The sequence below is a fragment of the Chinchilla lanigera genome, unplaced genomic scaffold (assembly GCF_000276665.1).
Source record: "Chinchilla lanigera isolate Chin_1 unplaced genomic scaffold, ChiLan1.0 scaffold00063, whole genome shotgun sequence".
Taxonomy (NCBI): domain Eukaryota; kingdom Metazoa; phylum Chordata; class Mammalia; order Rodentia; family Chinchillidae; genus Chinchilla; species Chinchilla lanigera.
Window position 1 is genome coordinate 10,626,009 of NW_004955464.1, and position 19,839 is coordinate 10,645,847.

Here is a 19,839-nt window from a genome sequence, read left to right on the forward strand (position 1 = left end):
GAAAAGCAGCTCTTATTTTTGTTTTTGTTTTGCAGTAGCTGGGATTGAACCCAGGGCTTTTACACTGAGCTACTACCCCAGCCCTTTACAGTATCATTATTATTATTTCTTTTATCTTGAGACAGGGTCTTGCTAAATTACCTAGGCTGGGCTTAAATTTGGATCCTCCTGCCGCATCATCCCAGAGTGCTGGGACTACAGGCAGGCGCCATTGTGCTTGGTGCGAAGCAGACTTTTGATAGCACATTCTGAGAGGAAGGAGATTGTTAAGCGGAGATGCCAAAATGGGAAAATGTAGAGGATAAGGGAAAAAACAGAGGCTTTTGCTTCTTCCTGTGTTGGCTTTATTCCTTTCCTCTCCAACCCTCAAGACAGCCATTGTTATTTAATGCCTATTATGTGCCAGGCTTTGGATTTATTACAATAAATTCCTAAAACACCCTAAAAGGTAAGTATTATCTTCCCCATTTTAGGAACATCAAGGGTACATACTTTGTGTACAGTGATGGAGCTGGGATTTCTGCTTAGATTTTTTTGATGCCTTAGGTAAGAAACTGCTGGAGTTGGAATTCTAGCTCCCCCTGCTTTGACTGAATGGCTAAGATCTCTTTCCACATCTGAAAACAGTGGGGCTCACAATTGCATTTACTCTGAGGGTGTTGTGAGGCCTAAATGAGATGATGCCTATAAGCCACGTAGCCGAATGTGGGCACACTGTAAGAGGTAATGAATGTTAACTGTGGTGGTTTAAGTGGCGGTCACTTTAATTATTATTATTGGCCCACTTGCACGCTGTCTGTGTGTTGAGGTGAAGCCCATCCCATACAAAATATGGTTCTCCGTCTCTCAGTCTCCCGCATCAGGCACCATCCAGAGCAGAGGTGGGCGGTGGCTTGGCCCAGTGAGAACCGTGTGGTCTGGCCACCCAGAGCATGGCTGCTTGTTCCTGACCATCCTTGGTATGTAACGTCTGACCGTGTTCATTCTGGCTGGGCTTGCCGTGGTCTCCTGCTCCTCCCTGGGAGTGAGGACACACTGAAAGGAGGGATGGAAGAGTTGAGGCTGGAGACCCCAGTTTGAAGCCCAGGTGTGTCCTGGGTTAGATCCTTCCCTGCTTTCTCCCACTACTCAGACAGGTGAAGGTAAATAGCAGTCACTCAGTGTTCCTGGAAGAACCCAGCAGGATAAAGCCCAGGGAGGACTGTATTAGCCAGTGCTGTATGTTCATGTACTTTTCCTCTCCTTCTCCCAGAGAGCAATACCCTGTCAGTGTTCAGAAAAGCGAGTTAGTTATTATTAAAATGCTCATCTGTTCACTTATTCTCTCGTTCATTTGACAGGCTGTGCTGGGAACAGCACGGTGTCAGGCTTGACTCCAGGTCTGGGGCATTTAGAGCTGAATCCGTGGAGCTGGCAGGGCAAGGAGGGGTTGAAAGACCAGAGAGAGAGGCGCCTCATAGCGTGCCAATGATGAGATGATTCTGAGTACTTTATTTGCTCTGCCCATTTTATCCTCAAAGCAACTCTCGGTAGACTCAGCTCCATTTCACAGATGAGGAAACTGTGGTCTGGAGGTGTAATTCACTTACGTAGAGTTACACAGCCAGTGAGCAGAGGATCTGGAGTTTGTAGCAAGCAAGTCTGGCTGCAGAGCCTGTGCTCCCAGCCCCTCTGCATCTAATGAAAAGAAGGTGTGGCCTGGAGCAGGGAGCTAGAGGCCGACAACAAGGGAGCAGCCCTTCTGAGGCTGGAAGCATGGAAGGTAAACGGTGGGCAGGGAGTGAGATGAGGGGATGCAAGGAGAGCAGCTGTGGTGGGGCTGAGAGCAGAGCTGACCCTGGCAGGTGAAGCAAGGGCCAGAAGGGCGAGGGCCCCATGTCCATGATGGCTGCAGATTCCTAACAGCACCAGTATGGGTACAGGAGTGGGGAAATGGGAAGAGGGCTACCCTCGCCCTGAGTAATTTCTATTAAATTTGCCACAGTAGCCGGACACAGTGCCACTTCCCACCTGTCGTGAACTTGACAGGGTCACTGTTGAGTACCATCCTTGTGGCAGCTGGGGCTTTGCTAGGACCGTGGTCATCTGGAGGTCCTGTGGTGCAAACCAGGATGAGCCGCTGCCCTTGCCTTCTATGAGTTCTCTTGGGGCTGCTGCTGGTGTAATCTATACAGCAGCCTCCCCTTCAGAGGCCCTGGCTTAGGGGCTGGGGATTTAGCTCAGCGGCAAAAGCGCCTGCCTGGCAAGCGCAAGGTCATGAGTTCGGTTCCCGGTACCGGAGAAAAACCAAAAAAAAATGAAGATACCAGAGGCCCTGGCTTGGCGTTGTGCTAGTAATACCTGAGCTCAGTACTGAAGAAGCAGCGGTGCTCCCCGGGTTCAGGAGGAACAGTAGGTATGAGGCAGGGAGCTGGTGGTGATTTGGGTCAGGAATGAGAAAACAGCATTACTCACTGAAGAAGAGCTCTGGTGGGAGTCATGGGGGACGTAGGGAGCTGGCTGTAGAGACAGAAGACCTCATCATGGAGCGCCTGTAACCATGTTAAGAAATATGGGTTGATCCTGGGTGCCTCTTGGGGCAGGGGCCACCTATCCCCATCCCTGGTTTCTGCGGTTCGGAATTTCTTATGGTTAATAATTGGCCCACCGGCTCGGTCATCTGTTGATCAAACTGGCACACCTCATTCAAGCTTTTCTGGATATTCTTAAGCCTTTTGGCTTCAGAAGGCAGCTGCCCTGTGAGAGACTTTTTCTTCATCCATCAGATGTAGGATGCACCCACTTCTGGCACAAGGGAGAAGGGTTCCCGCTTCTGGAACAGGAACTCAGGGGGCTGTTTGCTTTTAGAAATTTGATGGTGAAGTGGGCTGGTAACTGAGTGCTCCCAGCTTATATACTATAGAGCCCTTTGGGAGGGAGCCTGAGATCATGACCACCATTTCTGCATTTTATATTTCATGGGGGTTTTTTGTTTGGTTGATTGGTTTGGGCTTGGGGTTCCCCCTGCCCCCAGTACTGAGGTCTGAACTCAGAGCCTTTGCACCGAGCTACAGCCCTGGCCCTTTTCATTTATTTATTTATTATCTTGAGACAGGGTTCCACTGAGTTGCTAAGTTGCCCAGGCTGGGCTTGATCCTCGTGCCTTAGCCTCCCTGGGGTTATAGGTATGCACCACTAAGCCTGCTCAGTGACCTATTTGATGGCAGATTTGGGGAATTCCACCTGTTCACAGTGGGAATGGACAGAAGGAGGTGGCTCCTGAATATTCCCTGAGCAAACGTGGGAGCTGGGAGGGTTTGCAGTCCATAAATACAGCACTGGGTTGGGAGTCCGGCAGCATGTACCAGGGCAGGCCGTTCCCTCACTGAGCCCCTTCATGGTGTGAGATTGTTTGGTAAACCAGAAACCGCATTCCTGCTGCTGCAAAGCCACTTTTTAAGCTGCCTCCAACCTCATTGGAAAACGGAATTTTATATTTATTGTCTGTTATGTGTTTATGTTCTGTCTCCCCCGTTAGACTGAAGTTCTTTGAGGACAGGAACTTCGTCTAACGACTCTGTGTTCCCCCAGGGCCCAAGCTCCAAGTATACTTTCATGAATTCTCTGCACAGCAGAGTAAAATTATCAGCCACATCTATGTATCACCTGCTGAGAATACGGATGGAAAACAGAGAGGCCCCCAGTTGTACCCACAAGTCCAGATGTTTGGTTCAAGCATCTCAGCAGCCACCTGCTTGTTCTACTGTAGTATCCAGGTGTTTTGGCTTCAAGTGGCTTTGGCCACTGAAAACCTTCTCACCCACTCTGACCTTTTCCTGTTGGCCCATGACCCATCATATCCCACTGATCTTTGTCCCCATGTGGCCATAAGGCTTCAACTGGGCCACCCCATGGGTAGGAGCTGCTTCTCCTTGGATTGGAAGGACCTTCTCAGCCTCCCCTTCCTCATGCTTCTGTATTTTTTCCAGGGCATAGATCAGAGCTTCTGTTTGCTGGTCATTCCGTGATCCTCACACAATATAAATGAAAGCTGCTAAAACCAATAAATTCAAACCATGTGTGGGACGTGGGGAGGGCCTGGGACGTCAGAGGTCCACAGTGTGAAGTGGCGTCAGTTCTGACGGCACCCGAGCTGATTTGTATATGAGAAAAGTAAATATCCAAAGCCATAAACAGCCCTGGGTCTCCCATCCTTGCTGGATTCAGAGGCATTTAATAGAAATACTCTCCATTTCTTATAAACATAGCAATCTGTCTCTCCACTTCTCTTTCTCTCTCTCTCTCTCTCTCTCTCTCTGTCTCCCTCTCTCCCTCCCTCCTTGTGCTGATCTAAATCCTGCATTTTCATCTCCAGGAAAACCAGCCAGTCATCCTAGATGAAGACTGCAGACAGTCTGGGCTATCAGACTGGGCTCTTTGTTTCTGGCTTTGGCAGTTGGTCTAGCAATTTTGCTTTGCAAAAGGCTATCTCTACATTTCTTCTGGGCCTTAGAGCAGTCCCTGATAGTTGTCTTAGTCTGTTTCCGCTGCTGTAACAAAATATTGTAGACAAGGTAACTTAAAAACAGCAGAAATTTGTCTTTTACAAGTCTGGAAGCTGGGAGGTCCAAAATAAACGTATAAGCAGACTCAGTGGCTGGTGAGGACTGGCTTTTTTGGTTCATAGATGGCACCTTTCACTGTATGTTCACATGATAGAAAGGCAGAATTCTGGTCCCCTTGTAAAAGGACTAACCCCATTCCTGAGAACTCTGTTCTCATGGTCTTACCTCTTAAAAGCCTTACCTCTTAATACCATCCCCTTGGAGATTAGATTTCAACATAAGGATTTTAGGAGGACACAAACATTCAGGTGACAGCAGTAAATAGGATAGGGCAGCCATTCCTACCCTTGTACCAACAAGGAACATGAAACCCAAGCGTATCAGTTGGCTTGTCCAAGATTGCAAATGAAGTCAGGGCTGAACTTGGACATCTCCCTTCCTTTCTCTTTTAGATGCCTCTAATTTTCTTTTTCCCATGAATGACACTGCTATTTTACCTAATGCAGAATCCCAGAAGCATCCTATGAATTCCTGCCTAATTTCTTTGTCCTTCAGATATCTCCTGGAGATTGCCCTTCCTCTTGAGCCCTGATTTCTTTTTTGATTTTTTTTTTTCATCCATGCCATTCTTTTCTTTGGGAAAGAGCCCCAGAATAAGGGCTTGACAGTCATGGGTTTGGAGTTTGGTTTCCCTGCCCGCCAGCTGTGGGACTCCCAACAACTTCCTTCCCTGAGTTTTCACATAGATAAATAGGGAGAGGAATCTCTATCTTCTTGGATGTTTGTGTGGGTAAATGGAGCTTGAGCATACGGGATGACTGGTGGTTTGCTTTACCTCCCTTTTTCTTTAGCTCTAGACTGTTAACATGCACATTAAAAATGAATTAGCCCCTAAAATTGCGTAGAACTGAAAATAGGAAATACCCCATGCACACATACATATAACTAAATGCGTGTAAAACTGCAACCTGAATCACATCAGTGAATTTAATCAATGCCAGTTTCCTGGTTTTGATACTGTACTATAGTTGTGTAAGAAGATACCACTGGAGGAAAGTTTATGACTTCTTATAACTCCGTGTGAATGTATAAGCTTCTCAAAATAAATTTTCTTTTCTTTTTTCTTTTCTTTTGTTTTTTGAGACAAGGTCTCACTTTGTAGTTCAGGCTAATCCTGAACTCACTGTGTAGCCTAGGCTGTCCTCGAACTCTGAGTGATCTTCCTACCTCAGCCTCCCAAGTGTTGGGATTTCAGGTACATGCCACCATACCAAGCTTAAAGTAAATTTTCAATTAAAAGAAATGAATTAACCTTTCCAACACCCTCACTCAGCCATTCCTTCATGCTTGTGTACCTGCCACATGCCAGGTATTATGTCAGTGAACACACACAAAAATCCCCTCCCCTTTACAGGTACCCAAAGGTGGTTTTCCCTAGCAATTTTGAAGTTAGACTTATCACCCTTCCCTGTCTTTATCTTCCACAGTACCTGCCAACAGTTGGCATTCCATGTATTTTTCGTAATGTTCTTCACCCATCACTAGAATATCAGTTCCATGAAGGTAGTGATCTCTGTGTTGTCTGTATCTGTAGCCCTTAAGACATAGTAGGTAATCGGTCAGTGTTTGTTGAATGACTGAGAGGTGACAGACCGGAAATGAGTACTCAAATGATAACGCAGAATCCAGGGAGGGGTAAATGCAGGAGGGAAACAGTGAAAGGAGGGTATTGTAGACAAAATGTTTTGATAGTAAGTTTCTCTGCACACTGGTAGGGCTCCCTGTTGTGTAAGGGGTAAAGTCCCAGCTTTTTAACTTATACTATATTATTCATTCCCTCTCTTATTATTCATTCAGTGGAAGTTTCTTTGAGCCGTTACTATGTGTGGGTGTCTGTCCTGCAGGCAGCCAAGAGGCTCAGGCCCTAGGAGGCTTACAGGTGGTGGGAGAGGGGACAAGAATGCAAATAATGCATGGAAAACAGAATGATGACAAAGCACTGAAAGGTCTGCAAGGCCTTCCGTTACCCTTCTAGGAGACCCCCACCCTCTAATTAGGGCACTCCTTCTAATTAGATCTAGATTTTGTGGACCCATTGTGCACCTCCCTCTGCTCTCTCTTAATCCTGTTTTCTGTTCCATGTCCAACCTGGGCTTCCTGTAGGAAGCCTGTCTTGCCTGCCCCAGCTGCCATGTTGGGTGGTCTGTGAACATCTGTACCATTTGTAGTCTATACTGTGCCATTTGACCCCTTGTAAGAGAGGACTGTGTTTGACCAGCATTGTGTTTGCTTGTTTAGAATGGGAGTTGGCTGATAAGTCCCAACAGGATTTGGGTGCATAGTAGGCCAACCCAGTGCTGACACATAGGCCCTCCATGGTCCTTGTAGCTGGAAGGACTTGAGAGCAGTGGGAAATCATGATTCATCCTCAAAGAGGGCGAGCTTTGTTATTTTTGTCATTCACCCAAACTTCATTTAGAGCCACTGGAAGTTCAGTTAGGGTGGCTGATGTCCTCCTTCACAGTGCTGCAAGTGTGTTCTTAACGAAGAAAACAGTCTGTCCCAGAAAACGCTTCGTCGACTTCCGGAACCGGACTGTTTGCTAACATCACACTGGAGCCCGTGCTCAGTAAATTCTTATAAAATACACAAAAATGTCTGTGCAGTGTTTATTGCTGTACAGTCATTCACTGAACAAATGTGTTTTTGAAATAAACTTTAACTTTAGAACAGTTTTGACTTACAATATTAAGAGGATAGTGCAGACAGTTCCCCACACCCAGTTCTTCCATTGTTAGCATCTTATATTAATAGGGTACATCTGGCATGATTAATAAACCAATCTGGATACACTGTGATAAAAGAAGGTCCGTGCTTCATTCTTATTTCCTCATTTCCCCACTAAGGCCCTTTTATTACTCTGGGATCTCGTTCAGGACACATTAACACATACAGTTGTCATTTCTCTTTAAAATTCTCTTGGCTGTGACACTTTCTCCCTCTTTCCTAGACAATCTGAGATGACTTTGATAATTCTTTTTTTTCTCTGTTCTAAGAACTGAACCCAGGCCTTGCGTGTGCTAGGAAAGTGCTGTATCTCTGAACTATGTTCTTTTCCAGCTGACTTTGACAATTTCACATACTGGTCACATATTGGTCCCTCACGTGAGATTTGTCTGATGCTTGATGATTAGACTGGAATGACATGTTTTGGAGAAGACTGCAGAGATAAAATGCTATTCTCATCACATCATAGCAAGGGTACGTACAACCAATCAACATGACAGAAATTTATGATATCGACCTTGATTACTTAGATGAGTTCGAGTTGTCAGGATCTCTCTCCACTGTCAAGATTCTCGCTCCCCCCATCTTCCATACTATGCACTTTGGAAAGAAGTTGCTGAGGGCTGGGGAGTTATGCTTCCCATTAACAAATGTGCTTTGAATGTTCACTCTCTTTCGGGTACTGCAACAGAGGCTGAAAATACCGACAGGAACAAAACAAAAGATTCTTTTCCTGCATAAAACTTCCATTCTAGCGAGCCTTTGACAATGAATATGTAAATAATTTTGGGGCTTAAATAGCAAATGTCAAGGTCTTGTGGCCTGTTAAAGGGACAGAAAGGATGTGACTGGAGCCATATATGCATAGGAGGACCAACCATGTCATGACATGGAGCAGAGTAAGACTTCAGTGGGCCTGCAGATCACAGGAAGGAGTTTGGATTTTACTCCAACAGATGGCCATTGGGTTGAAGGAAGGGTGATCTAATTTTTTAAGGTAAAAGATTGCTTTGGCTGTGGTATGCTGAATGTGCTCCCCGTGGGCCAGAGTAGAGGAAGCTGCGAGACCAGTGGGAACACTGTTGGGATAGTCCGGGTGGGAGATGATGGTGGCTTAGACCTGGGGGAGCAGGGGAGGTGGATTTGGCTCCATTCAGAGGTAGAGCCGACAGTACACCTGATGAGTGGCTTGCAGAGAGGTAAAGACACTGGTGTTCCACTTGCACATTTTGTACCATGGTGGTGCCATTAACTGAAATTATGGGAGCTGGGTGAGGAGTAAGTTTAGAAGGTAGAAGTACAAACCCCGCACGGTTCCTCAGAAAAGTGCCGCTGAATCCTGTCCGTTGGCAGCCTCATTAGCAACACTTTTGCATAGCGTCACATGCCTGGCAGACTAGAATAGTCTCTATTTGTTGATTCAGTGCCCCCTTTTTCCTCAGTAGTTCACAGGACTGAAATATGAGATGCGGCTGTCAAATATCAAAGGCAGGTGATCCTGGGTCCTGGTAAAGAACATACCAGTTACCAAGGGGCATGGCTGCTGGGACTGCTCCTCGCTGGGCTCAGATCCTGTGCCTGGCACTAGGCAGGGCACTTTTCAGCCTCTTGCCAGCCCACAGGAATTTATTTTAGGTAAGCATATACTGGTTTGCATTGACAAATGTCCACAGTAAATTCTGTCAAGTCTTTATGCACCATTGGCTGCTGTGCAGTATGATCTCTTAGGCATGTGCCCTGACCCCTGTCTGGGGTGGGCAGATAAGAAGTAAATTAGGTGAAGGGACAGAAAAGTGTGGGTGGTATCCAGCAAAGAGTGTGCAGTCAGACATGTACATTTGGCCACCAGGGAGGGTTAGCATTTCAACATATGAATTTGAGAGGGACACAAACATCCAGTCCAGGACAGTGCTGAGAAACTACTTGTTGAATGAGTGAGTGATTGGAAAGTAGATTATTACCAGTGTCTGGAGGCCTGTGGTGCCAGGACTGGAATTCAGTGGCTCCCACGGGCAGGGGAACTCACCCACTGGATATAACCAGTATGCAAGCAAACGAGGAAACCAGATCCCAGAGAAAGACTTTTGAGTTTCCAGCCAGTATTTACTTTATTATAATAATAATAATGAATACTGCTAATAATAACAATAATTTTTATAACTACTTAATTAGCGTTATTTTTACCAGAAAGGCTCAGTTCGTTGCATGCTTGGCCCCGTCTGTGTGTGATTAGGTATTATTGACTTATCTTGAGGTTTTGTTGTTTTCTTTCCTCATCGGTCTCCGCCGATAGTCCATCTCACTGTTGGCTCTTGAATCTGTTTGTGTTCCGTGAGATACCACAAAAGCACAATCTTTGACAAGGTAAATATGCCAAATCCTTATTATAACATTTAATCACTTAGGGAAGTTTCGCTCTTGGGTGGGGTGGGAGGGGTGGTGGGAATGGAAAGAAAGTCCAGATTGCTTTGATTAGCTGCATTTTTCTCTCTGGATGAATGGGAAGGCTTTTGTGGAAATCTCAGTGTTTGAGGTAATTTCCAGGAAAGAGTGAGCAAAATGATGGCTGGTGCAGGCTATGGAGTTGAGGTCCAGTGTGCATGTTTTGAGCACCTATTGTGTCGTGGCCCTGGACAGGGTACTGTCAGGGAAGTCAGGAAGAAGACTCCTGGCCCTCTCTGCCCATTAGCATGCTATGTCTGTGGGCAGGAAGCTTGGGCTGGGTAGGCCTACCAGCCAAAAACTAGACCTCTCTATGTTCTCATTGGTTGGATGAGCCTAGAACTATTGGGATTCACCGTTTTGATTCAGATTGGTAAGAGTTCACTTCCTATGAGATTTCGTGACTGTATCCAAGGCCTGCCACTCACAGGCTTGTCCGTGTGTTGCTAGATTTGTTCTCCAATTTGTGGATGAACAAGCTGACATTCAAAAGGTTAAGAGTTTTATCTGTACCGCCAGGAGGTCAGGCAACACATCTGCCTTGTTCACCAATCTGGCTGAGGGTTGGACATGATATTCCTGAACGCAGTAGATTCTTAGAACATGTGTATTGAGCGTGTGAACTTTTTAGGAGTACACTGTATCTCAGCCTCTCAGAAGGTAGGATGTACAGGCATGTTACAAACCCAGGCCCTCCATTTCCACAACTGATGTCTTCTCTTAACACACTATCCAAATTCGTTAGGCAGAAATGGTGTGTGAGATTAGATTATTGTTAAAAAATATTCATTTCCTGCCTCTCCTTTTGCCTAGTCTCCAGTGATGCAAGGTTTAACTGTGGCTTTTCTTTGGCTTCATAGTGGCCACATGCATTTCTTTGTTCCTTGACTTTGAGTGCTGTCATGCAACTTGCTCACAGAATGAGCAGAGCCTTAGGTGTGCATGCTCACCTGTGCTCACACTGTCACCACTCTGCTCCCACCATGAGAAGAGACTGGCCGTGTGTGTTCTTTCCCTTCAGCCTTGGTCCCAGAATGCACACAGTAGCCCTGAGCTCAACATCTACAGAAGCCAGCTCCATGTAGATATAAAACTTGAGTTCAACCAAGCCCCAGTTGACCCACAGATGTGCAAGTGAAAATAAATGGTTACTGCTTTAAGCTGCAGCATCTTGAGGTGGTTAGGAGTTAGACTTGACCGGTGCAGATGAGGAAGGCATCAGGCAGTGGCTAGACCATAAAATACATAGTAGAGAAAAAAGGGGAGTGAAGAACGGGTGATGAAGCCGGGAGTATAGGTTTCAGCTAGATTTTAGAAGGTCTTCAGTGGCACTGTAAGGAATTTGGCCATTTGTCGGTGGGTAGTGAGAGGGAAAGAAAGTTGTTGAGTACCAGAAGGATGAATTCCCAACCCAGATACAGAGGTCTAAAAGTAAGTGTAGAGTGGTTACATAGTCAAATAGAGAGCTCTCCAAAGGACCTGTTCAGAAGTTGCTCTCTGTCCTATCCCAGAGTGTAGAATCCTGTATTTTAGGTTGTAAATACTTCAGAAACATTTGTAGGGAGAGAGAGAGAGAGAGAGAGAAAGAAAGAGAAAAAGGAAGGAACGAAGGAAGGAAGGAAGGAAGGAAGGAAGGAAGGAAGGAAGGAAGGAAGGAAGAGAAAATTGTCTAGGCATCTGGGAATGAAGATTCAAACCATAGAAGTCTCTAACTATTCATCTTGTAATCCATTCATTTACTTGCCATTGTTCACTAAGGTCTTAAAATTAACACTGTAAGTGCTTGACTCTGAGTCCAGACTGCAGAAAACTTGAGAAGAACCCATAGCATCCTTCCCTACACAGTTAAGGGCTCAGGCCAGCAAGGAGGGAAGGCTGGGACATGAGTGTCAGAAGCAATGAGACAAGTGGGGTTGTCATGAGGAAGGGGACCTCCAGGGAGGGCAGGCTCCCTTCTCTTAGTCGTGAGGACACATCAGGGGGCATCATCCTTGCTGGCTTCACCCGGCACTGGGACAGTGTCACTTGTCCTCCCTTGAAGCTGGTTCTGCAGGGATCACTACATTTGTCAGTGATTATGATTATATCTGGTTTTTCTTTTTAGGCCAAATTCCTGATGCGAAGGTGTCCAGTCTCTTTAGGTTGTGTGTGCATGCCTTCATTCCCTCATCTGCTCTGGATCGGGCCCTGGGAGAACATGGATGTGGGGGAACATGGATATTTAAGAGCTGACCCCTTGCTAAAGCAGTGTACAGCCCATTGGTGTTAAATCCTGAAAGAATGAGTCTTGACACGTTATGGGCCTCTCCCAGCCTGTGTCCTTATTTGCAAAGTGCCCACAGAAGGGCCTGGGTTCAAATCCCAACTCTGCCCCTTGCTGGTTGGTTGATCAAATTACTACTTGACCGTGCTCCTGTGAGAGGTGGTCTAATCCCCTCTGCAAGGCATGCCAGTGGCCTGTGGGAGAGAGGCAAAGTGTAACCTTAGAGAATATCAGCTTGTTAAAAAGTACCCAAGGCTGGTTGTGGTAAGGATAAAGCCCCAAGTCTAGGCTCTGTCTGGTAGGGACATCCCAGAGTCCTGCATGGGTGATACACTCAGTCCTGCATGGGTAATCCAATGAATGGATTACATGGGAATTTCTTTGAGCTCCAGCTCCAGCTCAGGAGACATTAAGTCCTTGCCTGTGGATCATTTGGGAAAGAAAAACAAGAAAGCAAACAAAATTTCCAGGCTTCAGTGATGAGAGCCTGGCCAGGACTGTCAGTAGAACTCATGTGCCATGTTAACTAATTCTAATGGTGGTGTCTGTTGAGATCTTGGGTTTAGAATGATTTTGAGGCTCTGTTGGACTTACTATGGGACATAGCGCTTCTATGATCCTGAAAGGGACACAGATGAAATCATGGGCTGAGAGGGTGACATCTGGAATGCCACCATGGGATGCCAGGGCTGACATCTTTCTTTTGGCAACAGAAATGTTAGGGATATGGCTCAGGGCTATAGCACGAGCCTAGACTAGCATGCTTGCCTAGCTTCTCTGGGTTGAAGGCCCAATGTTGACAAAAAAGGCTACAGAATCAGCCACCCATTCATTTATTTAAGAAAATATTTCTGAGCACCTTCTCTGTGTTGGAGGAGTATCTTGTGTGTGACACTGCAACTTCAAAGCAAAACATACATATGTATCCTGGGTGTGATGCTATGCTCCAGAACCCGAAATGAATGGCTCTGAATTAACCATTGATTGACATTAACTTTCTCTAGCTACCTAGACAACTAAGAGTTATTGTCCCTTCAAGGTCACTCGTGTCCAAGGTTCTGGCCTCTGGCAGCAGTTTTGGAACTGGGGGACTTGGGTTATGGAGGGAGTAAAACTGCAACTATTTCCACAAGAGCAGCCTGCAGATTACTTTCTTGGTCCCTCTAGGAAAAGGAATTGCTGAGCATATTAGAATGGTAAATACATATTCATGAAGAAATGTGCATCTGGGCCATAAACACAGAATCATCACAAGGCAGTGATGTTTTGAATCAAATATTAATATGCTAATTTCAGCAGTTCTTATCTCTATGAAGCAGGTAAAAGAAGTCTCTCCAGAAGGTGATACTTTCCTGCCTAGCTCCTGTTACCATGGGAATCAGTGAACCAGAGTGATGCTCACCACATGCCCATCACTGCACTGTGCATTGCAGTCGGTATCATTGAGCCTTGTACACCATGCTGTACCTTGTGAGATAAGGCACATGACACCTCACTTAGGCAGCGTCGGTGAGGAATGAACTATTCATCTGAAAATGAGTTAGCTAGATAATAAAATCGTAACCCTCAGGTATCATGATGTCAACTGACAAAACTACCTTGGATAGAAGGCTTCTTTAAAAAGTATGCTTGTCACATATAATAGCTGCCTCTTTTTCTTAGCGACTCATGACCATTGACGGTTGCCATGGACATCACATGATGAAGTGGAATAGAGTTGCCAGTTCTCTGGATGACCCAAGGCTGCTGTTATTTTCTAGTTCCTGGAGCTCTTTCTGACCATTTACCTATCTTCCCCATCATAGTCAGGCTGGACATTTTTTACTTCCTAGTGAAGCCAACATCCTTTGGAACTTATTGTTTGGTTTTAATTTTTTGGGAGCTAGGAAACCAGAGAACCAGATCTATTAAAAGCAACTCTAAAACTAAACTAAATAATTTCACATGAAAACCCTGAAACATTATTTTGGGACTTCAGTGTGTGAGTACACTGTAGTGTTCGTTTTGTTGTTTGAACCTGTGTTCCAGATACAGGAAGTTTCTAGATATGGGACTTCTGGATAAGTGAAGTATTACATGTGTTTGTCCATGTTTATTCCCATGAATGTTCATGATTTATGGGGGCAGTGTTTTAGTTAGCTCAGTTCCTGAAGGGCTCTCTCTTGGCACAGGGACTCAACACATACTTTGCATCTCTGCTTAAGCTTCCTGGAGGCCAATTTCAGCTAACTAAAGGAAGACTTGGTAATAGAGAAGTGCAGTCTTGGAATAGCTGCCTTGGGGGGGGGCTTAGTTCTTTTTAAAAGAGCAGTGTCAGCAAAGAGCAGGTGACTACTCATCCAAGCACTAGTTGAGAAGATTTAAATGCTTATCAAATGAATGACCTGGTTTTATAATTCTTAAGCTCTTTAAAATGGTATAAAAATATAATCAAAGCACACTAAACTATATATTTGAATGATTGGCCTGATTTTTAGAATGCCACCTTGAGATTGCACAAAGCTATGTCATCCAGATGTAAACCTGTACATCTTTGGTGTCCGTGTGGTCCCGATCAGCAAATTTCTTGGTGGATGGGAGGGCTCTGAAGCTATAAATACTAACAAGTGCTTCTGGGCCGCTTTCAGCAGGTGTGTGAAGGGCATTGAAACTGTGTGCGTCGGCCCTGAGGGGCAGCCATGAGAGGCTCCCATGTCCGTGACCCTCTGTCCAGTGCTTTCGGTTGCCCTAACCCCCAGCTCTGCCGCCTCTCCACTCTTCCTGCCTGAGGTGCTACTTGGGGCTAAAACTCAGATCCTTTACTTACATTTGAAAGGCTTCACAGGCTTCTTTGTTAACAGCCCCAAACCGTGCAAGTAACACTGAAGACTTCACAGGTCGCAGTGCTGGGTGGGCTGAGCTTTCTGTTTGTTTGGATTCCTCCGCTCCCACATCAGTGAGGCTATCTGCTGCAAAACATTCTTCTTGATGGGGAAGAGGAGAGACAAGGCATTCTTCATTCCTTGCTCTGTACCTCATGGTTTAGGGGCAGCCTTGAATTCCCAAAAACCTGTTTCGAGTAGCACAGCTCTTCATGATCTCAAATCCCAACTGGCTAGAAGTGGGGAGACCCCGAACCAACTTGGGTCACATTGTCAGGTAGGAAAGTGTAACCCCATTTCCCCATCCACCCAAATGAGAAGAGAGGTATGAAGTTATACTTAGCTTTGGGGCACCTTTCAGAGACCAGGCAGGCTATTCCAGTTGAGGCTGCTGCTGCCTGCTAGGGCTGGCATTGCAAGGTGGGGTGGGTTCTCAGCCAGGGGACCATCCACACTACAGAGGAGAGAGGGTGTAGTCAGGTGTTGCTGAGGCCAGCCAAGGGACACCAGGCTTGCCCTTTTTCTGCCCTAACTGTCCACAGGAGTTCACTAGAATCTGGCCCCAGAGGGGGTTTTTATAGGAAAGAGGGGGAGGATGCTTAATGGCAAGTAGAGATCTATAACTTGGCCTTGGACCTTACCACACACTCCATTGCTTTTTAATGCAGAAATTTTACTCCAGATCCCCAGAAAAGTCAGGCTTCTATTGATGTTGAGACCCCTTCCACTCTCCCCTCTGATAGGATACCCCCTCTTCCCCAGGATCTTTGGGTTGAAACCACAACCTGGTCTTGATGCTTGAGTCGAACCTACTTGATCTAGTCCTGGAAGAAAAATCAAAGGCTTTTGAAGAAGAATCATGTGTAATGCTGAAAGTCCCTGAATACATCTTTAAACAAAAAAGACTTACTCTTTGAAGATCGGGTCAGATGGCTCAGTGCCCTGAATGGAAAGAAAAGGACTCCAAAGAGTTAGGTTAAACCCTGGGATGAGGAGAAATGGTGTCCCCTGCGGTGGGGGGAGCACTGTACTGGGCAGAGATTCCAAGGGGCTGCTGACCCATGCAGTGCCTGATGGGTGCATTGTCTCCCCTCCCTGCCTCTGCTGCTTCATCTGCAATATGAGAGAAACTAGATGAAGTGATGGCCCCCAGCCTGAGCCCCTAAGTTCCCTAACCGCACAGGAAGGTAATGAGGCTGTTTAATATTTAAAAAATTTTTAAAAACCTACCAAAAACAGTTGGAAGCAAAGCTGCAAAGATCACTCAAATTTCAAGGTTTAGTGTCCCCTACCGCAGCATATCAATATCCATGGCTCAAATCCTGTTATCTTTTTCCTGATCAGAAGCCTGGAGTGGCATTTTGTCAAAATCATCTGGGACGGGGATGGAGTTTATTTAAATATTTCAAAACATGACACTCAATAGACTAAGAATGAGGAGGTCTTTTTCAGTGAAGAGTTTTGAAGTCATAATTTCAGCATCTCAGAACTCTTAATGAAGATCATACCTTCCTTCAACAAGTCTATGGGTGATCTTCACAGACGCTGCCACCCCTGAATGGCAGTGTGGCCAGGGTTTGGGGTCCAGAACGTGCTAAGTGTGCTCATGAGTTGATCTAAGAGACCTCCTCGGCCCCCTGCATTCAAGTCAGGTAGTGATTCTGTGTGTAATGTGACCATAAGCCTCCCTTTTCATCTCTGCTAATTTGCAGATTGGCTCATTAAATCTATACATTCCAGAGACATGGTCCAACATTCCAGGGAACCTTTCCATGGACAATCAGAGCAGGAGTTCTTTTCACCAGGGTTTGTTTAAGCAGAGGGAATGTGAGCGGAAAAAAAAGTCCCCAGAACAAATTATCTTCATTTTTGCAAAGGGGACCTAGGATTTCAGCCTCACGATTACTGAGGCCCGTGTTTCTCTTCTACTTTGCAAAGTGTCTCACTCAGCCCGCCTTTGGGCCTGGCCCAAATTCGCTTCCTCACATGTGTGTTGAGCTCCTATCGCAGACAAGATATTGTTAACTCCCGGTCCTGCCAGAGACTCAATGCAATAAACTCTGGGTGTTCTTTTTCTGTTTCCTCTCTGTGTTGTTGTTGTAGGGATACAAACATGTAAGTGTGTTTGAAACTGCAGAAGGCAGTTGCCAGGGGAGGTGTCAGCCTTGCTGCCAGATGGGTACATAATGTACCACACGTGTGAACCTGGCACTGGGGAATTTTAGCTGGAATTAACAACTGTACAAGAACTAGGAGCAAACAAATAAATAACTTAAGTGTTCTACTGTTATTTTTCAGATCAGTTTATCTGCACTCCTGAACGCCAGCCTTTTCTAGACTTACCTTTTCCATTTCTCTGACCTTCAGCATTCTTGCCATATTTGGGATTGATAGATGTTGCTTCCACATTTCTTAATGCTCCGTGACAAGGGCTGACCAGCTGTGTTTCTCTGGGGTGTGTTGGTCCCTAAGAGGCAGCTCCAGGCAGTGTGTAAATGTTCTGGCCTGCAGGTGAGGAAGAGTGGGTTCTGGCCCCCAGCCTTTCTGGTCTGTGTGTACCACTTATGACCCAGGGCTGGATACAGTAGAGTATGTTCAAACCTAACCCAAATGTCATCTGCCATCTGCCACTATCTTTAACAAGCCTGTCTTGAACACCCAGCAAATGTATATAGTAAGACACTTACATATGCGATGGCCTCTGCTCTCAGGAACCTATTAATTACCATTTGGGAGAGGATTCTCCAGACAAAATTGCATACATGTGTTTAAGACAGTTTGTGCTCACTCTTCTGGGATAGACACAGTTAGCAAGTAACAATCCATGTATAGTGAATGAATTCACATATGAACGGATACCGGAGTTATAGTCAGTCCCAAAGGTCGTCTATGCTTACCTTATGTTATAGCTGGGCAGCAAGACTACCTACATGATACACTTGTGTGGCATATAAGTAGGTACCCCTTCCTCTGAGTAGGTATATCTATAGCCTGGGCTCCTGCGCTTTGTAGCCATGAATGAAGATAATGGCTGAAATCCCAAGACTTTTCAATGTTTAAAAAATAAAGCCACAAAGAACTATTAGAACCAAAACTGCAAAGAAAGCTTACCGTTGGGTATGTGGCTTATCCTCACCAGGAGCCCTTGGACAGGGTTCCAGCTGTATCAGTGTGTACATGGCCCTACAGTGTGAGTGGGACATCGAGAGAAACAGGTGAAGAACTCACACTCTAAGCCAGATTGCTTGTGTTTGTGTGGTACTTTCACCACTTTGCACCAGTGCCTCAGTTTCCTCATTGATAAAAGAGTGATACAGTAGTACCTACATCTTGGAATTACTATGAAGCCTAAAGGAGTAGGTCAATGTCCATAAAGTGTTTAGACCAGCGCCTGGGCATGGTAGGGATTAATTATTAGCTTTCTTGCTGTTTTGGTCAAGGTGGGGAGGGACAGGTGTCAGGAGCTGAGGAACCGAGCAGACTTTAGGACAGTTCGGTCTCTAGACGAGTGGAAAGGTGGGACCTGCAGTTGGAAATTGGCTTTCTGGAGCTGTAGTTCTCTGTAGCCCTCAGCTCTTCCTGGTAGATGGGCTTCTACAGTGATGGACGTAGGGCTTATAGGTGAACTTAGATTGCTAGCAGCCTCCTCCTGGTTCTGGTTTTGAGCACAAAAACCGTGACACCCGCACCCCCATCACTGAATTGCAGAGAGTTTAATAAACAGCATCCAGGAAACTGAGAAGATCTAGCAAAATGGTGAGGAGCCAGCTAAGTAGCCCAGGATTCACGGATTCATTTAAGTGCCTAACAGGAAAATTGAACCATAATAGCTACAAGTTGCCTGTAGGTGTAACTAAAGTCCAGTCTATGGATACCAGACCACAGGTCTCTGGGATTACTGATCTGTGGACCCAGTACATGGTGGGCTCAGCCTAAGGACCACTTGCACTAAATCCACAGTGACTAAGCTGGAGGCAGGGGCCTAAAGATATCTGAAGCCAATGAGTTGGGATGGGAAGGACTTCAGAGTTGAGACTGGCCCTCGGAGGATGGCCAGGACTCAGATGGCTGAAGCTGAGGGATTTCTGGCACGGGATGAAGTGAAGATTCAAAAGAACTTAGGCAGAATGAGATTCAGAAATATGAGGACAGTTGTGTGCTTGGAGCATATTGATGGCTGGTCTCATAGGAGAGAGGCCTGGGTAGAGCTGAGGAATCCAGGCCAGGGCAGGGAGGCTTTGAGGCCAAGCTAGTAATAAAGAGCCAGCTGGTAGTTTGGGAACAGACAGTTATGTATAGTCAGAACTGAATAGTAGGACAATGGATCAGGTGGGAATTGAGTCCATACTGTTCTCTATGTCTCTACTGTGGGTGCTTGTATGGGAATGGAGAAGGGTCTCTGCACAGGTGGTAGAGGAAGAAAGGCATTGGGGAAGAGGTGACAGAAAGCATCTGGAATAATTTTTTAAGAGTTGTAATCCATAGCTTGGAAAGTGAAAAGCCTAGGCAGAGGCAGTGGGAACCCTGAGGAAAGGAAAGATGGGAGAAATATGGACAGGGGAAAAATTCTGGTACTCAGAGGCTGCAAAGGACTTGTGCATGGGGCTGGACCAGTTTAGGAGGGGGGTCAGCTGTGAGTAGAAAGCAATTCCAGTCTTGCAGGACTAGAAATGACCAGAAAGTCCAGTGGGACAGCCTGTCTAGCAGCTGGGTACTAGGGAGTAGGATCCGGGCTGGAGATGAAGACGGAGGAGGCCTCTGGGCAGAGATGAAGCCATGAGGATGGAGGCATGGCAAAGTGAGGAAGAAGAGACGCATGATAGAAACGGAGACAGCAACAACCATTCTCAGGCCAAAAGGAGGGAGAATGCATATGGCAGCCTCGGAAGGCAGCTTCTCGTGGTCAGAGACCACGTAACCAAAGGAGGGAGCAGCTTCCTGC

At 46.0% G+C, this 19,839-nt stretch overlaps 1 protein-coding gene across 1 annotated transcript in view; it reads left to right on the plus strand.

Moving 5' to 3' along the window:
• Positions 1-19,839, plus strand: part of Trabd2b (TraB domain containing 2B) — a 205,211-nt gene that overhangs the window by 13,494 nt on the left and 171,878 nt on the right. The window lies entirely within an intron of this gene.